General features: G+C 45.1%; 1 protein-coding gene across 4 annotated transcripts in view; it reads right to left on the reverse strand.

The window, feature by feature from the left end:
• Nucleotides 1-22,271, reverse strand: part of TNRC18 (trinucleotide repeat containing 18) — a 1,076,633-nt gene that overhangs the window by 137,882 nt on the left and 916,480 nt on the right. The gene's annotated exons all lie outside the window — the stretch shown is intronic.

Consider the following 22,271-nt stretch of genomic DNA (forward strand, 5'->3'; position numbering starts at 1 on the left):
GTTTGGTGGTGCGGAGGGTAGCACAGTGATGTAGTGTGGGAAGATAGTGCAGTATTGTGGTATGGGAAGGTAGCGTAGCACGGTGGTATGGAATGGTAATCCAGTACGGTGATGCGGGAAGGTAGTAATGTGGTATGGGAAGGTGGCGTAGAACGGTGGCGTGGCATGGTAATGCAGTACGATGGTGTTGGAAGGTAGCGCAGTAACATGGTGCGAGAAGGTAGCGCAGTAACATGTTGCAGGAAGGTAGCGCAGTTCGGTGGTGTAGGAAGGTAGCGCAGTATCGTTGTATGAGAAGGTAGCGCAGTAATGTGGTATAGGAAGGTGGCGTTGAACGGTGGTGTGGGATGGTAATGCAGTATGGTGGTATTGGAAGGTAGCACAGTTTGGTGGTGCTGGAAGGTAGCGTAGTACAGTGGTGTGGGATGTTAATGCAGTTCGGTGGTGTTAGAAGGTAGTGCAGTACAGTGGTGCGGGAAGGTAGCGCAGTGATGTGCTATGGAAAGGTGGCGTAGAACAGTGGTGTGTGATGGAAGTGCAGTAATTTGGTGCGGGAAGGTAGCACAGTAACATGATGCGGGAGGTTAGCGCAGTAATGCGTTGCGGGAAGGTGGTGCGGGAAGGTAAGCGCAGTAATGCAGTTTGGGAGGTAGCTCAGTGATGTAGTGTGGGGAGGGAGTGCAGTGATATAGTATGTCACCACACCCACTCTTCCCACCCGGAATAACTTCTCTGAGGCACTGATCACACAACCTGCGACGGCACATAATAGGTACTTCCTAAATCTCAGCTACAGAGCTACAGGCCCTTATGGACTTTGATCTGGCACTGGGAGTGGTGACAGAGTGGGGGATATCGGGGCAGGCCGGGAGAAACAGACACTGAGTGAATCTGATTTCACTGTCGTCATTCCTTTAAAAAAAATGATGTCTTGCAGCTTGCATGACATTATTTTTTGTAAAGACTGACCGGCTGCATGTAGAACTGCCCTGGCTGATAGGGGGACATGGGGTTCTGCGGGGGGAGGGGTTATTCTGTGCTGGCGAGAGATCTATGCTAAGGGAGATGATCTGTCTGAGGGGAGTTATTTATTTCTAAAGGGAGAGGATGATCTATTTTGAGGGCCCGGCAACATAGGGGGTGAAAGGGACACCTATACTGGGCCCCGAAGTTCACAAGGGCCCCGGGAACAAAGAGCACAAAAACCAGGACTGCAGCGCCTAATTATGTTTTAATAATACAGTGCCAAATAATGGTCCTCAAATTAGGTACATGAACTTATTAAAAGCAAATAAAGACTTCGTAAACCCCGAACACTGGAAGTAGCCGCTGTGTGCTCCACGGTGCGTTCCAGCAACCAGGAAGCATGCAGCGGAGTCGGGCAGAGCAAATGCAGCAGGAGCTGTACCATCACCACTGCACACCGTACCAGAAATGCGGGAGAGGGGAGCCTAACACCGCAGAGAAGACACCAGTAAAGGTTACCTATTAATCATCCTGGCTAGTATAGCCATACAGTTGATTTGGTGCCGCCCACATAAGGCCACTTCTAAAAAAAATTCCAGGGCCACTTTTATTTCCCAATCCGCCCCTGCAGCGACCTCATTGCACCTCTTTTTCATTGTTGCATGATGTGCTGTTTGGGGCCTTTTTTTTATATCTGCCCCCCTGTCTGCCACTGCAGTGACACTCCTAAATGGGCCAGGTGTTTGTACCACACACTTGTGTCGCTTAGCTTAGTCATACAGCAACCTTGGTGCACCTCTTTTTCATCTTTGCATCATATGCTGTTTGGGGCATGGTTTCTTAAAGTGCCATCCTGTCTGACACTGCCGTATAAGTCCAGGGGTACTGCTGTATTAGTCCAGGGGTACTGCCGTATAAGTCCACCAACTGCAGAATTTTTGCAAAATGACAGGGGCGTGCTGGAGATGCTGTCAGTGCACTGAAAAATTGCAGGCCACTTTCGACATTCAGCCACTGCATACCACTACTAGATGGGCCAGGTGGTTGTGTCGCTTAGCTTAGTCATACAGCAACCTCGGTGCACTTCTTTTTCTTCTTTGCATCATGTGCTGTTTGGGGCCTATTTTTTAAATCTGCCATCCTGTCTGCCACTGCAGTGCCACTCCTAGATGGGTAGGTGTTTGTGCTGCTTAGCTTAGTCCTACAGCCACCTCGGTGCAACCTTTTGGCCTAAAAACAATATTGTGAGGTGTTCAGAATAGACTGGAAATGAGTAGAAATGAATGTTATTGAGGTTAATAATACCGTATGATCAAAATTACCCCCAAATTCTGTGATTTTAGCTGTTTTTATGTTTTTTTCAAAAATCATCCAGATCCAAAACCAAAACACGAAAGGGGGGTTTTGGCAAAACCAAGCCAAACCCAAAACAGGAGCGGGGAATTAGAACCAAAACCAAAACACGAAAAGTGCCCGCCGCACATTTCTAAAAATAACTCACCCAAATCTAACTCTCTCTGCACATGTTATATCTGCCCCACCTGCACTTCACATGGTTTTGCCCATTAGAGAAATATTTTGATTTTGCGATAAGGTCTGAATTAGGCCCATAGACATGCTGCATATCATTTTAATCAGCAAAAGCTGCTTTTGCATCATATCAGCATTGTTTGAAAATAAGATGCACGTTAATGGAAAACTACTGAGTCACGACAAGGCATGGCGTGACTAGATGTACTGTTTAACCTGCAGGAGGCTAGATGTGCATGGACACATCTGTAAAATATGTGAGAGAATAAGAGAATAGTAGAATAGTTTTACAGTATATTAATGATAACCATTATGTGACTATAAGATGCAGTAAGTTTAAATAATTTGGTACATTGTAATATGAAGTAAAACATATTAGGTGGTTTATTTACTAATTTGCAGTTTTACATGGCATGTGTTAACCTAAAAAAATATATTACTTTTGACAAAAAAATATGCAATGGGATTACATTGGTTTTGTGATATTTGTTTTTTTAGTAAATCATAATTTATTGATTCTTGTATGAAAGATGATTTTAGACTATGATAGTTTTAAAGGTCAGGATAATTGTATTTATACATTCTCCTATTTGTAATTGTCAAATGTTTCTATTCTCCTGCCAAGATTAAATGTTACTATAAAGTTACACATACTCATAGTACATATGAATAAGCAGTTATACTATTTAATAAAAAAAAAAAACACTAATTTTGACTCTGATTAAAAAACATATGGCTACTGTATAATCTTGAATTTAATCCAATTTTCTTTCATATTACAAATTGATCCCACATGTTCATGTAGCCTTTGTTTAAACAGGTGAATAGTCATCCCCATACATATTAACTTGCATGGGCAGTAGACGCGCTGAGAGGAGGAAGAGACGCGGAAACCGGAACCGGAACTGGAAGAGTTGACACACGTGGGGCACGTGCAAGTGCGGGAGAGTGGTGCCGGCGAGGGGAGGGGGGGGGGGGGGGGGGCGGAAGCAGGTGCTGTGCCTGTGTACCGTGTGTCTGTGTACCGGAGAGGGGACTGAGCGGGGCCGGTGCTGAGAGGAGCTGAGTGGAGCGTGCAGCAAGAGAAGGAGCTGCCGCTGCTGCTCCTTGTGAGAGTTGTGTGAGGGGCTGGGATATTGAGTGAGTGTGTGAGGGGCTGCATTGTGTGTGTGTGTGTGTGTCTGTGTGTGTGTGTGTGTGTGTGTGTGTGTGTGTGTGTGTCTGTGTGTGAGAGAGGCTAAGATATTGTGTGAGGGGCTGCATTTTTGTGTGTGTGTGAAGGCAGAGCCGGCCTCAGGCATAGGCAAACTAGGCAATTGCCTAGGGCATTTGATATGCCTAGGGGCATCATCAGCTTCTGCTGATTAAAATGCTATGCGGCATGCCTATATTCTGTATGTAGCATTTCATATGCAGATACAGCCACAGTCTCACACAGTATATAGGCATTCTGCATATCATTTTAATCAGTAGAAGCTGCTTGTGCATCCTAGCCACAAAGCAATGCAAATAAGATGCATTTTCATTAAAAGGTGCCAGATGTTAGCATTGAGGCAATATTTATGAGGACACATCTGTATCCAAGCAGAGGCAGAGGTCACAGTGTTAGTGGCAGTGTGATTGCTGTGTGCATGTGAGTGGGTTGGTTTTGCAGTAGTGTTCGGAATATGTGTAAGGAGCATTATGTGTGTCATGTAAAAATGCCTTAATAATGTGCAACATATGTGTAAGGGGCACTATGTGTGTCATTATGTGTATAAGGGCATTAATAATGTGCGGCATATGTGTAAAAGGGTACTACTGTATGTGTGTCATTATGTGTATAGAGGCACTAATAATGTGCAGCAAATGTGTAGGGGGCACTATGTGTGTCATTATGTGTATAAGGGCATTAATAATGTGCGGCTTATGTGTAAGGGACATTATGTGTAAAAGGGCATTAATAAAGGTTGTCATAATGTGTAAGGCGCATTATGTTTATAAGGACATTAATAATGTGTCTCATATGTGTAAGGGGCATTACTGTGTTGAATTATGTGTATAAATGCATTACTAATGTGTGGCATTATGTGTATAAGGTGCTCTACTATGTGGCGTTGCGTATAGAAAGGGCACTACTGTGTCGTCTAATTTGAATAAAGAGCAATAGGGTGTGATGTAGAGTAGTAACGTTTATAAGGTAAAGTGATACTACTGTGGGATGTAATATGAATTATGAACACTATCGCATGATCAAATGTGAATGAAGTTGCAGTACTGTGTGGCGTAATTGGAATTGGGGTTACTATTGTGTGGCCATGCCCCTTGCCAGCAAAAACACACCCCTTTTTGGGCTGTGCGCCAAATGTGCAAACTGTTCCTATTTAAAATATAGGGGGTATAAACACCAAAATAAGGACTGCTATGGGTGAGAAGTGATGGTGCTGAGAAAGAGGTGCAAGGTCAGAGGCGGAACCAGCGGTGGTGCCTAGGGCATCATATTGGTTAGGGCCGGCTCTGTGTGAAGGGCTGAGTTATTGCATGAGGGGCTGTGTCTTGTGAGTGAGGAGCTGAGATATTGTGTGTGTGTGTGTGTGTGTGTGTGTGTGTGGGGCTGCGTTTTTGTTTTTTGTATGAGTGACTGCGATTCTGTATGTAAGTTAAAAGCTGTGTTGTTTGAGTGTGTACTAGGGGCTGCCCGGTGACGCTGCTGCGGCCGAGCCGTAAATTGCTGCCCCCACAGCCTGCCTGAGGGATCAGAACCTACTACTGCTGCTGCCAGTAGGAGCTGAACAAGGGGGCCAGAGATCGCTACTGCGGCTATCAGAGGAGCGTGACAGAGGGGCCTGGAGATTGCTGCTGTTGCTGCTGCTACTACTTGATTAGCTTGCTGCAAAGAGCCGGGGACTACTGCTGCAATAAAGAAAAAGATCAGGGGGCGCACAAGGGGGGTAATTCCAAGTTGATCGCAGCAGGATTTTTTTTTAGCAATTGGGCAAAACCATGTGCACTGCTGGGGAGGCAGATATAACATGTGCAGAGAGAGTTAGATTTGAGTGGGTTATTTTATTTCTGTGCAGTGTAAATACTGGCTGCTTTATTTTTACACTGCAAATTAGATTGCAGATTGAACACACCCTACCCAAATCTAACTCTCTCTGCACATGTTATATCTGCCTCCCCTGCAGTGCACATGGTTTTGCCCAACTGCTAACAAAAATCCTGCTGGGATCAACTTGGAATTACCCCCAAGGATAGATAAGTATAAGCTTAACTACATTACTGTATAAGTGACTGTTTTCTTTTCTTTTTTTTAATTTTCTCTGTCCTTCTGTATCTCCCCTTGTCCTTGATTATATTGTTTTACCAATTACTGTTCTGTTGAATATTGCTTCTCTTCACAGATAGGATATAGGCCCTCATTCCGAGTTGATCGCTCGCAAGGCGAATTTAGCAGAGTTGCTCACGCTAAGCCTACGCCTACTGGGAGTGTATCTTAGCTTCTTAAAATTGCGACCGATGTATTCGCAATATTGCGATTACAAACTACTTAGCAGTTTCAGAGTAGCTTCAGACTTACTCGGTATCTGCGATCAGTTCAGTGCTTGTCGTTCCTGGTTTGACGTCATAAACACACCCAGCGTTCGCCCAGACACTCCCCCGTTTCTCCGGCCACTCCTGCGTTTTTTCCGGAAACGGTAGCGTTTTTATCCACACGCCCCTAAAACGCCGTGTTTCCGCCCAGTAACACCCATTTCCTGTCAATCACACTACGATCGCCGGAGCGAAGAAAAAGCCGTGAGTAAAAATACTATCTTCATTGTAAAATTACTTGGCGCAGTCGCAGTGCGATTATTGCGCATGCGTACTAAGCGGAATTTCACTGCGATGCGATGAAAATTACCGAGCGAACGACTCGGAATGAGGGCCATAGTACTGTATTGTATTGCGTTGTGTCCTTTACTATATTTTATTTGTACTTAATTTATCCTTTAATTGTCCTTTATTTATTTATTGTCCCTTATTGCCCCTTACATATAAGTCCCTTATATATTGTCCTATATATAGTTGTCCCCCTTTTTTAATTTTCGGAAAATAACAGGGAGTTAGCACTAATTAAAAATGGGGGTGGCCGCGATTGAGAACCTCACTCAGTGCGTGTAGTGCATGATGTATGCGCACCTGGCACAACAGTCCATGTGTGGGTACATCTGTGCGAAATGTGAGCGAACGGCCGCCCTGGAAGCCCAGTTAACTGATCTAGAGCGGACCGTTACACGACTGAGGAGTATTCACAATCTCAAGCAAAGTTTAGAATGGTGGAGGAGTTGCAGGGGGGATCACTGGTAGACGAGGATGATCAGGTAGACAGCTGGGTCACGGTTAGAAGGAAGAAGAAGAGGGGGAGACGGAGACAGGACATCGCCGATCTGCCAAACCCAATAAATTTGCCCGATTGGACGAAGATTCTGAGGATGGCAGTGAGGAAATGACGGAACCGGAGGATACCGTTTGGTCCCCCCGGTACAGATGGGAAAAAAATTAGTGAGGTACCTAGTTAGATTGTGGTGTTAGGGGATTCTATTATCAGGAGGACAGACAGGGCAATCTGCTACCGGGACCGTGATCGCCTTACAGTCTGCTGTCTTCTGGGAGCTCGGGTACGGCACATCACGGACCAGGTAGATTGATTGTTGGGAGGGGCTGGTAAAAACCCGACGGTCTTGGTGTATGTTGGCACCAATGACAAAGTTAGTGGTAGGTGGGATGTCCTTAAGAAAGACTATAGGGAATTAGGCAAGAAACTTAAGGCAAGGACATCTAGGGTAATATTCTCTGAAATATTACCAGTGCCACGCTCTAGCCCAGGGAGGCAGAGGGAGAATAGGGAGGTAAATGTGTGGCTTACAGACTGGTGTAGGAAGGAAGGGTTTTTGTTCTCAGCCAGACACCATCTTTTTTGTCGTGATGGATTACACCTGAATGAGGAGGTGGCTGCGGTGCTGGGGGGCAGGATGGTTAGAAGGTTGGAGGAGCTTTTAAACTAGGAGCCTGAGGAGAGGGTTTAGCTAGAATGGTGTAATGGCTAGCATTACTGCCTCACAGCACTGAGGTCATGGGTTCGATTCCAATCATGGCTCTAACTGTGTGGAGTTTGTATATTCTCCCCGTACTTGCGTGGATTTCCTCCGGATACTCCGGTTTCCTCCCACAACCCAAAAATATACTTGTAGGTTAATTGGCTCCTAACAAAAATGAACCCTAACGTGAATGTGTGTTTACATGTGGTCGGGAATATAGATTGTAAGCTCCACTGGGGCAGGGACTGATGTGAATGGCCAAATATTCTCTATAAAGCGCTGCGGAATATGTGTACACTATATAAATAACTTGTAATAAATAATAATAATAATAATAATAATAAATAGAAGCTACGAGTCAAACAGTGAGAACAGTAAGATGGGGGTAGTGAACAATTTGGGGGTGGAGAAGGGGGGAGCGAAAGATCAGCTGGCAAAGGTATTTGCATGGGTATTGACGCCGGAAATACTGACGCAGGTATTGCACAAGATATTCCCAATTTATCACCTAACGACGAATATGGCTCAACTATACGGAATATAGAAAATTATGTCCATAGCAAAAGGGAAGATACTAACATCAGGGTGGCAGGTTTGGAAAGTCTTGATAGGTCAAATAGAGATAGCAGTGAGGAAAGCTGTATTAAGTATGATGGGGGTGGAAAGGGAGGGAGGAGATTAACAGTCGGTAAGGGTAAGTCTAGAAGGGCACTTGTAAAGGTAGATAAGATATCATTAAAACAAATGGGCAAGGGAGATGCTAAGCTAAAATGTTTGCTTGCAAACGCAAGAAGCTTATCAGGTAAAATGGGGGAATTGGAATTGCTTGTATCTAAATCTCAGTATGATATTATAGGTATTACAGAAACATGGTGAGACGACTCTCACGACTGGGTTGGGATATTGGAGGGATATTCTCTTTTCAGGAGGGATAGGGATACCAAAAGGGGAGGAGGGGTATGTCTCTTTGTTAAACCATCTCTAAAACCAAACATAATAGATGGTATTTACGAGGGGACTGGAGATAACATGGAGTAACTATGGGTTGAGATCACAAGTGGGGGCACAGAAGAAAAGAAACTAGTCATTGGCGCGTGCTACAAGCAACTGGATATTAGCGTACATGACGAGGAACAACTCTTACTGCAAATTGAAAAAGCTGCGGGAATGGGGAACATCCTAGTTTTAGGGGATTTTAACTATCCGGATATAAATTGCAGTAATGATTCATGTGTAAAAACTAGGAGCAGCTGGTTCTTAAATACATTAAAGGATCAATACTTGACTCAATTAGTCGAGGATACAACTAGAGGTAAAACTATTCTGGACCTAGTTATTACCAATAATGTTGACATTATATCAAACACTAAAGTTGGGGAGACCTTGGGAAACAGTGACCACTATATGATCACATTCGACATCAGTTTCAAGAAACATAGCTATAAGGGAACAACTAAAACATTTAACTTTAGAAAAACTAACTTCAATATGCTGAGACAGGCACTAAACGGCATTGACTGGGAAGTTTTGTTTCATGGTAAAGACACAATGCAAATGTGGGTAGCTTTTAAAGGGTTGCTTGATGGCAATATTCACAAATTAATTCCCATGAGCAGTAAACGCAGGAGTACTAAACACAAGCCAATGTGGCTCAATAAGGAGGTCAAAGAAGCAATGGCTAAAAAGAAGCGTGATTTCAACACATTTAAATCTATAAAGGGGAGGAGTCATTCCAGCATTATAAGGAATGCAATAAAAAATGCAAAAAAGTAATGAACAGCTAAAATTGTAAACGAAAAACAAATCGCTATAGAGAGTAAAATCAATCCTAAAAAGTTTTATAAATACATAAACAGTAAAAGGTTAATGGAGAACGTAGGCCCACTAAAAGTTGAATTGGGAGCTTTAATAAACGGCGATAAAATAAAAGCTGAAATACTGAGCAATTTTTTTTCCTCAGTATTCACCAGGGAGGATCAGACGATGAGAGTAGTGCATAACGATAGTGAAGGTAATGACTCTTAGCTTGATGCTTATTTAAGTGAGGAAGTATTCCTGGAGAGACTAAGCAACATAAAGATTAATAAATCACCAGGCCCAGATGGTTTTCATCCGAGGGTTATTATGGAGCTTATGTCGAAGCTAGCAAAACCCCTATACATGATTTTCCAAAGTTCAATTACATCAGGAATGGTGCCAAAGGATTGGCGCATAGCTGAGGTTGTGCCTTTATTTAAAAAGGGAACAAAAAATAATCCTGGTATCTATAGACCAGTTAGTTTAACTTCTATATTGGGTAAAATATTGGAAGGTATTTTGAGGGATAGCATACAGGATTATCTGCAGGTTAATAAGATTATTATCAAAAGTCAGCATGGGTTAGTAAGGGACAGATCATGTCAAACTAACTTAATCAGCTTCTACGAGAAAGTGAGCACGAATCTTGACCAGGGTAAAGCAGTGGATGTGCTGTATTTAGATTTTGCAAAAGCGTTCAATATAGTGCCTCACAGGAGACTGATCATCAAGTTAAGGGAACTTGGCCTAGGATATACTATTTGCACATGGGCCCTCATTCCGAGTCGTTCGCTCGGTATTTTTCATCGCATCGCAATGAAAATCCGCTTAGTACGCATGCGCAATATTCGCACTGCGACTGCGCCAAGTAATTTAACAATGAAGATAGTATTTTTACTCACGGCTTTTTCATCGCTCCGGCGATCGTAATGTGATTGACAGGAAATGGGTGTTACTGGGCGGAAACACGGCGTTTTATGGGCGTGTGGATGAAAACGCTACCGTTTCCGGAAAAAACGCAGGAGTGGCTGGAGAAACGGGGGAGTGTCTGAGCGAACGCTGGGTGTGTTTGTGACGTCAAACCAGGATCGACAAGCACTGAACTGATCGCACAGGCAGAGTAAGGTTGAAGTTACTCAGAAACTGCAAAGTAGTTTGTAATCGCAATATTGCGAATACATCGGTCGCAATTTTAAGAAGCTAAGATACACTCCCAGTAGGCGTAGGCTTAGCGTGTGTAACTCTGCTAAATTCGCCTTGCGACCGATCAACTCGGAATGAGGGCCATGGATAGGTAATTGGCTGGATAACAGAGTACAACAAGTAGTGGTCAACGGGATGTTCTCCAGCTGGGCACCAGTAGTCAGCAGAATACCACAAGGGTCCGTACTTGGCCCGCTACTGTTCAATATATTTATCAATGATCTAGGAATAGGCCTGGAAAGCACTGTGTCAATCTTTGCAGATGATACTAAACTGTGTAAGGTAATTACTTCAGAAAGCGATGTGGAGTCTCTACAGAATGACTTATTTAAACTTGAAACCTGGGTGTCTAAATGGAGAATGAGGTTCAATATAGAAAAATGCAAAGTTATGCATTTTGGGACATAAAACACACATGCATCCTACACTCTAAATGGGGAAAATATAGGGGTAACCATGGTGGAGAAAGATTTGGGATGCTCATAGATAATAGGCTTAGTAACAGTACACAATGTCAAAATGCAGCAAAAAAGGCAAATAAAGTGCTTGCGTGCAAAAAACGGGGCATCGAGACAAGGGACGAAGATGTAATCCTGCCAGTGTACAAATTATTGGTACGTCCACATCTTGAATATTGTGTTCAATTTTGGGCACCATATTATAAAAAAGATATCGGGGGACATAGAAAGGGTTCAAAGGTGAGCTACTAAATTGATTAAAGGGTTAGAGACACTGGAGTACGAGAAAGGCTTACTAGGTTAAATATGTATACTCTAGAAAAGAGGCGTCTAAGAGAAGACATTATTAATATATTCAATTATGTAAAGGGTCATTACAAGGAGCTAGCAGGAGATTTGTTCATTATTAGAACTCTGTATAGGACACGTGGGCACTCACTGAGTCTAGAGGAGAGAAAATTCCGTACACAACATAGGAAAGGATTCTTCACGGTAAGGGCAATAAAGATTGGAACTCCCTGCCGGAGAAGGTAATAATGGCAGACTCTGTAAATGCATTTAAGAACGGATTGGACAAATTTATAACTGGAAAACGTATCCAGGGTTATAGCATTTAACATAGTGACATAAATATCTGGGAGTGGTAGAATCGTAGTTGTCAATTGGTATTAAACCATTACTTCAGCAGGTGCTTTATAATATGAACAGCTTAACACAGAATACAGGTTGAACCCAATGGGCATTTTGCCTCTTTTCAACCTCGCTAACTATGTAACTATGTAACACTATGCCAACCATGGAAATGTTCAGTAGGTAATGCAAATGGACGAATGCTAATGGTCAGAATACCTACATCAGCAATTTGGCCTTTAAAATCCTGACAGTCCCGCAGGTAAGACCCTAAACTTCCCCTGTCCCCTACCCTAACTCTCCCTTGTGGGTGCCTAACCCTAACCCTCCCCGGGGGTGCTTAACCCTAACCTCCCTAACCTCCCTTTCTTTGTGCCTAAACCTAACCCTTCCTCCCCGGTTCCTAACCCTAACCTTCCCATTTCTACACCCTAACCCTTACCCCCCTACTAGTTCCTAAAGCCACAAGAGATGTCCTTGTGTAACAAGTCTCCAACTCATGAGTCTGTGGTAGTCTGGAAATACACCCACTCACCAAGAAATCACCAGAAATAATGGCCAATGGCCAATCATTAATAAATATCAGAATAATTTTTATTCTTGATAAAAATAATTTGTATAAAAAAAATAGCTTACATCATGCAATAAAAAGGTGTCCATAGTAACACCACTTACAGTAAGAAGAGTTGGAAATGCGATCTTCTTTGTCTAGCAAAATCCGATGCATATATTATATTTACTGTATGTCATTTACCTGTATGTCAAGTGCTTGGTTTGTTTGGACCCGTACAAAACTATTTTTTGGAAGGGCTATCTCTAATCAGGAATGAGGAGGTTGATGATGAGGATGTTAATGACATTATAATCTTGTAAAATATATTTAATGAACTCGCTGCAAATGATGTAACATGGAAGATCTGCCTAGATGGCTAACGTCACTACCTCTACTGACTACTAAAATTATAATTTTCTACAAATCATTCTCTTAAAGTCACATATATAAATTTAAATATTCTAGCATTCAGCAAAAACCACACAATCAACAATCCCCTTCCAAAATATTTATTGTACAGTCTACTGCAGTGATTTTCAACCTTTTTATACTCGCGGCACACCGAACAATATTTTAAAATTGCCAAGGCACAGCATCAATTCCCCACAGAAAAAAACAAAAAACACACATTGGCCCTCATAGTAAAAAAAAATCCACACATACATTGGCCTACACAGAAAAAATAATCGCATTGCTCCCCACATAGATCACATTGCTCTCTACATAAATCCTATTGCTCCCCACATAAATTATTCACATTGTTCCATCCATAAATCCTTATTATCCCCACATAAATCCTATTGTTCCCCACAGGAGAAAAAAAAATAACAACAAATATTAGCCGCTACCGGTCAGCTATCCTCCTCCCTGTCCCTCAGTGGCGGGGATTGTTCAGAGTGGTGTGCTGCAAATACTGAGCAGTGGATGTGGGTGGGCAAGGAAAGCTGTGTATGCAGGCAGGAACTGGAAGATGTGTGTGCAGGTGGATTGGCTGGCTGGGTGGTGAGAAGCAGCGGCTGTGACCTATGATATCACACCGCCGCATCTTCAAGGCATACGTCACGGCCGGAGCACGACTGATCCTCTAAGAAGAGCACGGGCCAACAGTTCACTCTGAAGGTGCAGGAAGCTGCTCTGGCTCCGCGGCACACTAGTGTGCCACTGCACACTGGTTGACAAAGCCTGGTCTACTGTGACTAATGAAACTTATGTCAATGTGGGGGAGATGTACTAAGCCTTGGAGAGTGATAGAGTGCAGAGAGATAAAGTACTAGTCAATCAGTTCCTGACTGCCATGTTAGAGGCTGTTTTTGAAAAATGACAGAAGCTGATTGGTAATTTATCTCTCTCGAAGGCTTAGTACATCTGCCCCAACATATTTTGTGAGTTGTGCAACAACATATGTGATATATTTATTATACTGCTTTTGGGGTCTCCAAGATGGTGCAACATTACACACTAAGGCCATAACTAGGGGTGTGTGAGCGGTGCCACCACACAAAGCACAAAGCTCTATGGTTGGCACCGTCACTGCCCCAAAGTCCCTGCATTTGGCTAGCAGGGTGCTAGAACAGCATCCTGCAGCCAGGATCTCTGCTACAGTGCTGGCTGGAGCATCTATCAGACACCCTAGGCAGGCACCCTGCAGTCTCTGCAGTACCCCGAGGTGTCCTGAGGACACTCCGGGCAGTGCTGCACTTACTAGCATTTGGTGACCTCGCCCCTTCCATGAAGTCATCGACCCCAGCACCAGTAGCCCACCTCCTTTATGCAGCCATTGGACAAGAGGTGTGGCCAGCACAGGGCACCGTGCAGCCCAGTTATGACACTGTTACACACTGATGTCTAACTGCTGACTAATTTCAATGTGTAAGCAAGACTCTCCCCATTTTATTCATGTTTATCTGTAACTTCCTTCACTTAGGCCCAGCATCCATACATGTCGTTTTTTATTAGTATAGCTTTTACCCAGGCCCTCCCAACAATATCTATAACCTGCAGCTAACTGCAACCCTGTTATAAAAATTCTTAGTGTAGGTACAACTGATACAGTAGATTGGTATCCACAATTAGGGCAAAAGTAACGTATGTTTATTCCAGATATGAAATATAGAAATATTACACAATAATGCACAAATATTTTAAATATGATTAGCGTGTCTTTAGAATCTAAGAAAGGAATTCTATTTCCGACAAAGGGTGCAAATTGCTGTTGTCGTGGCATTTAAGCACCGGCAAAGGCAGCCTGTCTTGCCAGCTTATTCACTCCCCGATTTGCACAAAAGCGCTCACTATCCTACGGGGTAGCGAATATTTTTGTGCGAGTTCTTACTGCCATAAAGTGTCTTGCAAATTCGGCTGGGTGAGATCATCGCCACTAATTGAACTCCCCTCTAAAATGTATCCCCCTGGAAAAAATAATCTTGATTAGAGTGAACTAAAGATTGAAAAAACGAGTTTTATGGTAAGAACTTACCTTTGTTAAAACTCTTTCTGCGAGGTACACTGGGCTCCACAAGGATAGACATAGGGGGTGTAGAGTAGGATCTTGATCCGAAGCACCAACAGGCTCAAAAGCTTTGACCTTCTTCCCAAGATGCATAGCGCCGCCTCCTATATCACCCCGCCTCCGTGCACAGGAGCTCAGTTTTGTTAACCAGCCCAATGCAGTAGCAAGTAAAAGAGACGACAACTGCCAGTTGCCACAAACACCACACTCTCCCGACAGGAGAAGTATCAGCGGCTAATGCCATACCAACCCAAAGAAGCTAAGTGCGTCAGGGTGCGCGCTTTGAGGAGCCCAGTGTACCTCGCAGAAAGAGTTTTAACAAAGGTAAGTTCTTAACATAAAACTCGTTTTCTGCTGTGGGGTACACTGGGCTCCACAAGGATAGACATAGGGGATGTCCTAAAGCAGTTCTTATGGGAGGGGACGCACTGTAGCGGGCACAAGAACCCTGCGTCCAAAGGAAGCATCCTGGGAAGCAGCAGTATCGAAGGCATAGAACCTTATGAACGTGTTCACAGAGGACCACGTAGCTGCCTTGCACAATTGTTCAAGGGTCGCACCACGTTGGGCCGCCCAAGAAGGTCCAACAGACCGAGTAGAATGGGCCTTAATGTGATCAGGAGCAGAAAGACCAGCCTTCACATAAGCATGTGCAATCACCATTCTAATCCATCTGGCCAGAGTTTGCTTATGAGCTGGCCAGCCCCGTTTGAGAAACCCAAACACAACAAAAAAAGAATCAGGTTTCCTAATAGGAGCAGTTCTCTTCACATAGATACGAAGAGCCCGTACCACATCCAAAGACTGCTCTTTGGGAGACAGATCAGGAGAAACAAGTGCCGGAACTACAATCTCCTGATTAAGGTGGAACGAAGAAACCACCTTAGGTAGATAGCCGGGACGAGTCCTAAGAACCGCCCGGTCACGATGAAATATCAGATATGGGGAACTACAGGACAAGGCACCCAAATCCGACACTCTTCTAGCTGACGCAATAGCCAGCAGAAACACCACCTTAAGGGAAAGCCACTTAAGGTCAGCTGAACCAAGAGGTTCAAACGGAGCTTCTTGTAACGCCCCCAAAACCACCGACAAGTCCCAAGGAGCCACAGGCGGGACATAGGGAGGTTGGATACGCAACACTCCCTGAGTAAAGGTATGCACATCAGGTAAAGTCGCAATTTTTCTCTGAAACCACACCGACAAGGCAGATATTTGAACCTTGAGGGAGGCCAGATGCAGGCATAAGTACAGGCCCTGCTGAAGAAAAGCCAACAACTTGGCTATACTAAACTTGGAAGCTTCATAAGCGTTAGATGCGCACCAAACAAAGTAAGAATGCCAGGCCCTATAGTAAATCTGAGCAGAAGCCCGTTTCCGGGCCCGCAACATAGTTTGAATGACCGCCTCAGAAAACACTTTAGCCCTTAAGACGGAAGCTTCAAGAGCCACGCCGTCAAAGACAGTCGGGCTAGGTCCTGGTAGACACAGGGGCCCTGAACGAGGAGGTCTGGGCATTGTGGAAGTAAAATTGGACGCTCTGACGATAGGCCTTGCAGGTCTGAGAACCAGTGCCGTCTGGGCCACGCTGGAGCTATGAGAAGCAGAATTCCTATTTCTTGCTTGAACTTCCGAATTACCCTGGGCAGGAGTGACTCCGGAGGGAACACGTACGGCAGCCGAAACCTCCACGGTACGGCCAGCGCATCCATGAATGCTGCTTGAGGATCCCTTGTCCTTGCTCCGAAGACCGGAACCTTGTGATTGTGTCGAGACGCCATCAGATCTACGTCTGGAAGGCCCCACCTTTCCACTAGGAGTTGAAACACTTCTGGATGGAGGCCTCACTCGCCGGCATGCACGTCCTGACGACTGAGAAAGTCCGCTTCCCAATTCAGGACTCCCGGAATGAATATTGCCGATATGGCCGGTAGATGGCGTTCTGCCCACTGTAGAATCCGTGAGACTTCCTTCATTGCTAGGCGGCTTCGAGTGCCGCCTTGATGATTTATGTAAGCCACTGTGGTGGCGTTGTCCGACTGTACTTGAACAGGACAGTTCTGAATTAAATGTTGGGCTAGGTTCAAGGCATTGAAGACCGCCCGCAACTCCAGAATATTGATCGAGAGGAGGGACTCCTCCTTGGTCCACCGCCCCTTAAGGAAGTGTTGCTCCAGCACCACGCCCCAACCTCTTAAACTGGCATCTGTCGTCAACAGGACCCAGTCGGATATCCAGAACTTACGGCCCCTGCACAGTTGCTGGTCCCGGAGCCACCAGAGCAGCGACAGACGGACCTCCGGAGTCAATGAGATCATTTGAGACCTGATCCGGTGAGGCAGGCCGTCCCATTTGGCTAGAATCAGCCTCTGGAGAGGGCGAGAGCGAAATTGAGCGTACTCCACCATTTCAAATGCTGACACCATGAGGCCCAGCACCTGCATCGCCGAATGTATCGACATTTGCGGACGAGATAGAAAGCAACAAATCCTGTCCTGAAGTTTCAGGACTTTCTCTTGAGACAGGAACAACCGCTGGTTGTGAGTGTCCAATAGTGCTCCCAGATGCACCATGCTCTGAGCAGGGATCAGGGATGACTTCTTCCAGTTGATGAGCCACCCGTGGGCTTGCAGAAACCGGACCGTCACATCTAGAAGTTCTGGGGAATTTGCCAGGATTCACAAGTCGTCCAAATACGGCAGTATCCTGACCCCTTGACGGCAGAGTACCACCGTCATCACTGCCATGACTTTTGTAAAGACTCGCGGAGCCGTTGTTAAACCAAAAGGTAACGCCCGAAACTGGTAATGGCAGTTGCCAATCGCAAATCTAAGGTATTGCTGATAAGACACTGCTATAGGAATATGCAGGTAAGCATCCTGTATATCCAGGGAGACCATGAAGTCCCCAGGTTCCAAGGCCAGAACTATAGAGCGAAGGGTTTCCATCCGGAACTTGGAAACCTTCACAAACCTGTCCAATGCCTTGAGGTTGAGAATGGGCCGGGAGGACCCATTCGGTTTCGGGACTAAAAACAGTGGAGAATAGTACGCCCGGCCCCTCTGCGCAAGAGGCACCTGTACTACGACTCTTGTATCCAGGAGGGTCTGTACCACCGAATGTAGAGTGTTTGCCTTTGTCTTGTCCAACGGGACATCTGTTTAGCAAAATCGATGAGGGGGTCAGTTTTTGAAGGCTATGGCGTAACCTCGAGTGACGACTTCCCATACCCAGGCATCTGAAGTGGTCTTCAACCATTCCTGGGTATACCCTAGAAGTCGGCCCCTCACCCTGGGATCCCCCAGAGGGAGGCCCGCCCCGTCATGCGGCAGGCTTATCTGTCTTGGAAGCTGGCTGACATCTGCCCAGGCTCTTTTGGGCTTAGGCTCACCAGGTTTGGAAGTGCGGGCCTCCTTGTTGTACGCCTGACCTTTTGCTTTACCTGAAGGACGAGAGGGGTGAAAGGAAGTAGCTTTAGCCTTCGACACAGAAGGAGCAGTACTTGGCAGACAGGCAGTTTTGGCAGTAGCCAAGTCAGCCACAATCTTATTTAAATCCTCCCCAAACAGAATATCTCCAGATCCACAGACCAGGATCTCAGCCACAATATCCGGCGAGCCAGGACTGACGTAGTAGAGGCCTTGGCTGCCAGGATACCAGCATCAGAAGCCGCCTCTTTAATACAACGAGAAGCTGTGACAATATAAGACAAGCATTGTCTAGCATGGTCAGCTTCTAACTCCAAGGCCCATGCTTCAATGGCCTCTGCAGCCCAAGTAGCTGCAATAGTGTGCCTTTGTGCAGCATCCGTGAGGGTGTAAATTGCTTTCAGACAACCCTCCACACGTTTATCCGTAGGCTCTTTTAGAGACGTGACGGTGGTGACCGGTAGAGCTGAGGAAACCACCATCCTAGCCACATGTGAGTCCACTGGAGGAGGCGTTTCCCAATTCTTAGACAGCTCCGGCGCGGGGGATAGCAAGCCAGGATCTTCTTTTGAGGCACAAACTTCATACCCGGGTTTTCCCAGGGTTCCTGACGTATATCAATTAGGTGGTCAGAGTGAGGTAAAACTTGTTTAATCACCTTCTGACGCTTGAACCTATCTGGTTTCTTAGGAGGAACGGATGGCTCGGGATCATCCATAAACTGTAAAATCAACTTAATAGCCTCCAAAAGATCAGGAACATCCACATGTGAACTACCCTCCCCATCAGCCGTATCTGAGTCAGAACCTGTGGGGTCAGTGTAAGTTCCGTCTTCATCCGACGAGGTGTCAGTGACAGCAGTGGATTGTGAGGAGACAAGCGCTCGCTTAGAGGACCACTTGGACGTAGGCAAGCGCCGGTCAGACTTTTTAGTAGTCAGGGACTGGTTCAACTTCTTTATTTGAGCAGATAAATCGTCCGCCTACGGCGGGTTAGCTGCAGGGACCACAAACGGTTGCACCGGCATTGGGGATCCCATAGGGGGTGTTAGTTTATGAACTAGCGTATGCAGAAGCGTGGAAAAAGTGGCCCACGGTGGGTCATTATTTGCCCCCGTTGCCACCGTCCCACTGGGGGGCAAGGAGCCCCCAGAACCAGAGCCCAAAGCTGCTATATTCTCCTCATAGGTATCTGCGGCTTCAGCAACACCGGCAGTGTGTTCAGCCCAGAACCGTTACCCTCAGAAGCAGACATGATATAACTTGCAGTATCAGGTAACACAGTACAATTTGTCAGCAGCACAATACCTCTAGCCCAAACCCCTGCGCAGTGTAGTCAGCACCAGCAGAGATAAAGGAGAGATATGGTGACTAAATCACAGAGAAAAATACGTAATACAGTATATCTTTGTGAAAATCTTATATTAGATAAATCCTGACGCACCAAGCCCCCTCAGGTTATAGAATATAGGGATAGCAGGTTGAGTGAAAGACACGAAATGGACACCACTCAGCTATCAAATGCACACACAAATAGTCACAGTCTGTACAATGCAGAGGTTATTACTAACAATAATACTGCACTGGACTAGCCTACACAGCTATATAACAATAGATATAACAGTACACAGTAAGAACTGGATGTATATCACAGGGTAATTGTACTAGGAAACCCTGACTAAGTGCACTCTTTCTTAACTAACACTGACTAAAAAAGGCAGGTAGAATACTTAAGTGTCTTGTAAAGTCACAGCACTGACAACCAGGCGGCTTTACATAGGAGGATTTGCCCAAGCATTCCCAGGAACAGTGAGCTGAGGGATAATGGCGCCGCAGACACTGCCAGGGAGTGAGGGAGAGACAGATATGCAGCTCCAGGGCGGGAACATTTGTGGGAAATGGTGCGCTGGGGGAGGGGCTCTAGGTCTAAGCCTTATCGCCTCTGCTGGCAAAACCACCGGGTACTGCGGGCTACTTGTAAAAAAGGTTTAGAGAGAAAACCTGACCTGCACCCATGCCCTGGTGATCTAGTGGGATTGCCTGTACTGCCACAGTGTCCACCGCCAGCGCGCGCAGCCCGCCTCCCACCGGCCGCGCCGGATCGCGATAAAGTACGACCCACTTACCTCCTCCCGAAGTGCGGCCACGCGATCCCGGAGAGCCCCAGCCGTGTGTGACTAACTTGGAAGAAAACCGGAGCCTCCTGCTGTAGGTACCCGGCAACCAGGGCACGGGAGTGTACAGCGCCTCTGGGGGAGAGATGGAGCTGCAGCAGGCAATGTCTACTGACATCCAGCACAATCTGTGCTCTGCTGCAGCCCTTGTAGTCTTCTTTTTTCCTCAGAAAAAGCTTTTTTCTAGAGCTGCTATGAGCAGCTCTTCCTGTCACATGCTTGCACTGCAAGCACCAACTACAAACTGAGCTCCTGTGCACGGAGGCGGGGTGATATAGGAGGCGGCGCTATGCATCTTGGGAAGAAGGTCAAAGCTTTTGAGCCTGTTGGTGCTTCGGATCAAGATCCTAATCTACACCCCCTATGTCTATCCTTGTGGAGCCCAGTGTACCCCGCAGCAGAAATTACATTTTACAGACTGCAAAGGTTTTTGCAACTATATTCAAATGCACTTTCACTAAAGAAATAAGCCTGCAGTTAGAGCAATAAACGGGAACTCTCCTACAGGCTGGTGGTTGAAAATCTCAAGGCAAGAAAGGAAAATGCACCTTGCTCAAGGAAGCTGGTATATTTCCAGGGATCAGGATACTACAGAATCTGGCAGGACTGTAGCTACCAAAAGGGTATTGAATGGGCGACACCTGCCGTGCACTTGTTCAGAGGTTCATCGCTCATTGGAGAAGGCGCAATGCTGGAGCTTAACTAGATGGCTCAACGGGAGGCAAGCGATATAGTGAACCAGATGCTATAATTTATGGGGGATATACACAGAGAGATCCGTGCTTAAATTCTAAGCAATCTAGCCAGATTGCTTAGAAATTAAGCATGGATCTCTCCATGTGTAGGGTGCTGGTGTGGCATGCATGCATGCCAAATCTAGTGAGATCACTCATTGATCGCACATCTCTCACCCCGCTCAGTGCTGAGCAGGGCGAGAGATGTGTGCTGAGCGGTCTGTGCTAGATTGCTCAGCACACATCTCCCACATGTGTACAGGGCTTTACAATCAGGGTAAAGATAGAAGTTAGCATGACAGATTACAGTGGTGCAAAGACAGAGCACTCCATAATAGCATCTGCAATTTCCCAATATATACTGTATTTTTTATGCAGTAACAATACAATTTATATTTTTAGAAAATCATTTTAGTAATTTTATTACTACTGAGGTGGCAAATACAATTTAAGCAAAATAGACCAAAATTTTTATTTGAATCTGAAGAAGTGCACTACAAGCAAATGTCTGTATTTTTGGAATCCATACCAGCTGACATGATGAACAAGAAAACTTACCAGTTGCATAATTTGTATAACAATTAAGAAAAACAATAAAACATTTGTGTCATGTTTTCCATTTGGTAAACATGTAAAATTCTATTTAGTGCAGCCTGAGGAGAATAAGATTTCCAGTCATCAATAAGTTGTCGTGCGGTTGCAGATGTAATGAGATGAGTGAGCATAAACCTGTGTAAAGTAATAGGGGGGAATGAAAGAAGAAGTAGAAAGCATCTCTGAGAAAGGAGTACTGTATGTCAGCTTGGAAATTCAATACAACAGGATCACTAAGAAACCTGCTAGCTTGGGACAGTTACACGTGTGTGCAATAATACTACAGCTGACGTCTTACATACTTTATCACTTTACACACTATTGGTAGAGTAGCAGATTTTTACTGCCTTGCATTTTTCTTTTTTGCTCTCAGCTTAACAGCATAGCATAGCACAGCATAATAGCCTGTTTGAAAGAGCAATATTTTATGAGAAAAACGTTAATTGTGTAAAACAATGTATGAATGGTCCTAAAGTGGAAATAGGCTTTACTTACTGGAGTTAATTCTTTACAGTTTCCTAGTTGCATATTTTCCTGTGCATCCAATTACTTTACTACTGTTCCACGCTCATTTTACATGGGCAATTCCGAAAAGGTGTGGCATGCGCCCTGGTATGCACCAGGCAGACAAATAGG

The sequence above is a fragment of the Pseudophryne corroboree genome, chromosome 7, assembly GCF_028390025.1.
Source record: "Pseudophryne corroboree isolate aPseCor3 chromosome 7, aPseCor3.hap2, whole genome shotgun sequence".
NCBI classification, from domain to species: domain Eukaryota; kingdom Metazoa; phylum Chordata; class Amphibia; order Anura; family Myobatrachidae; genus Pseudophryne; species Pseudophryne corroboree.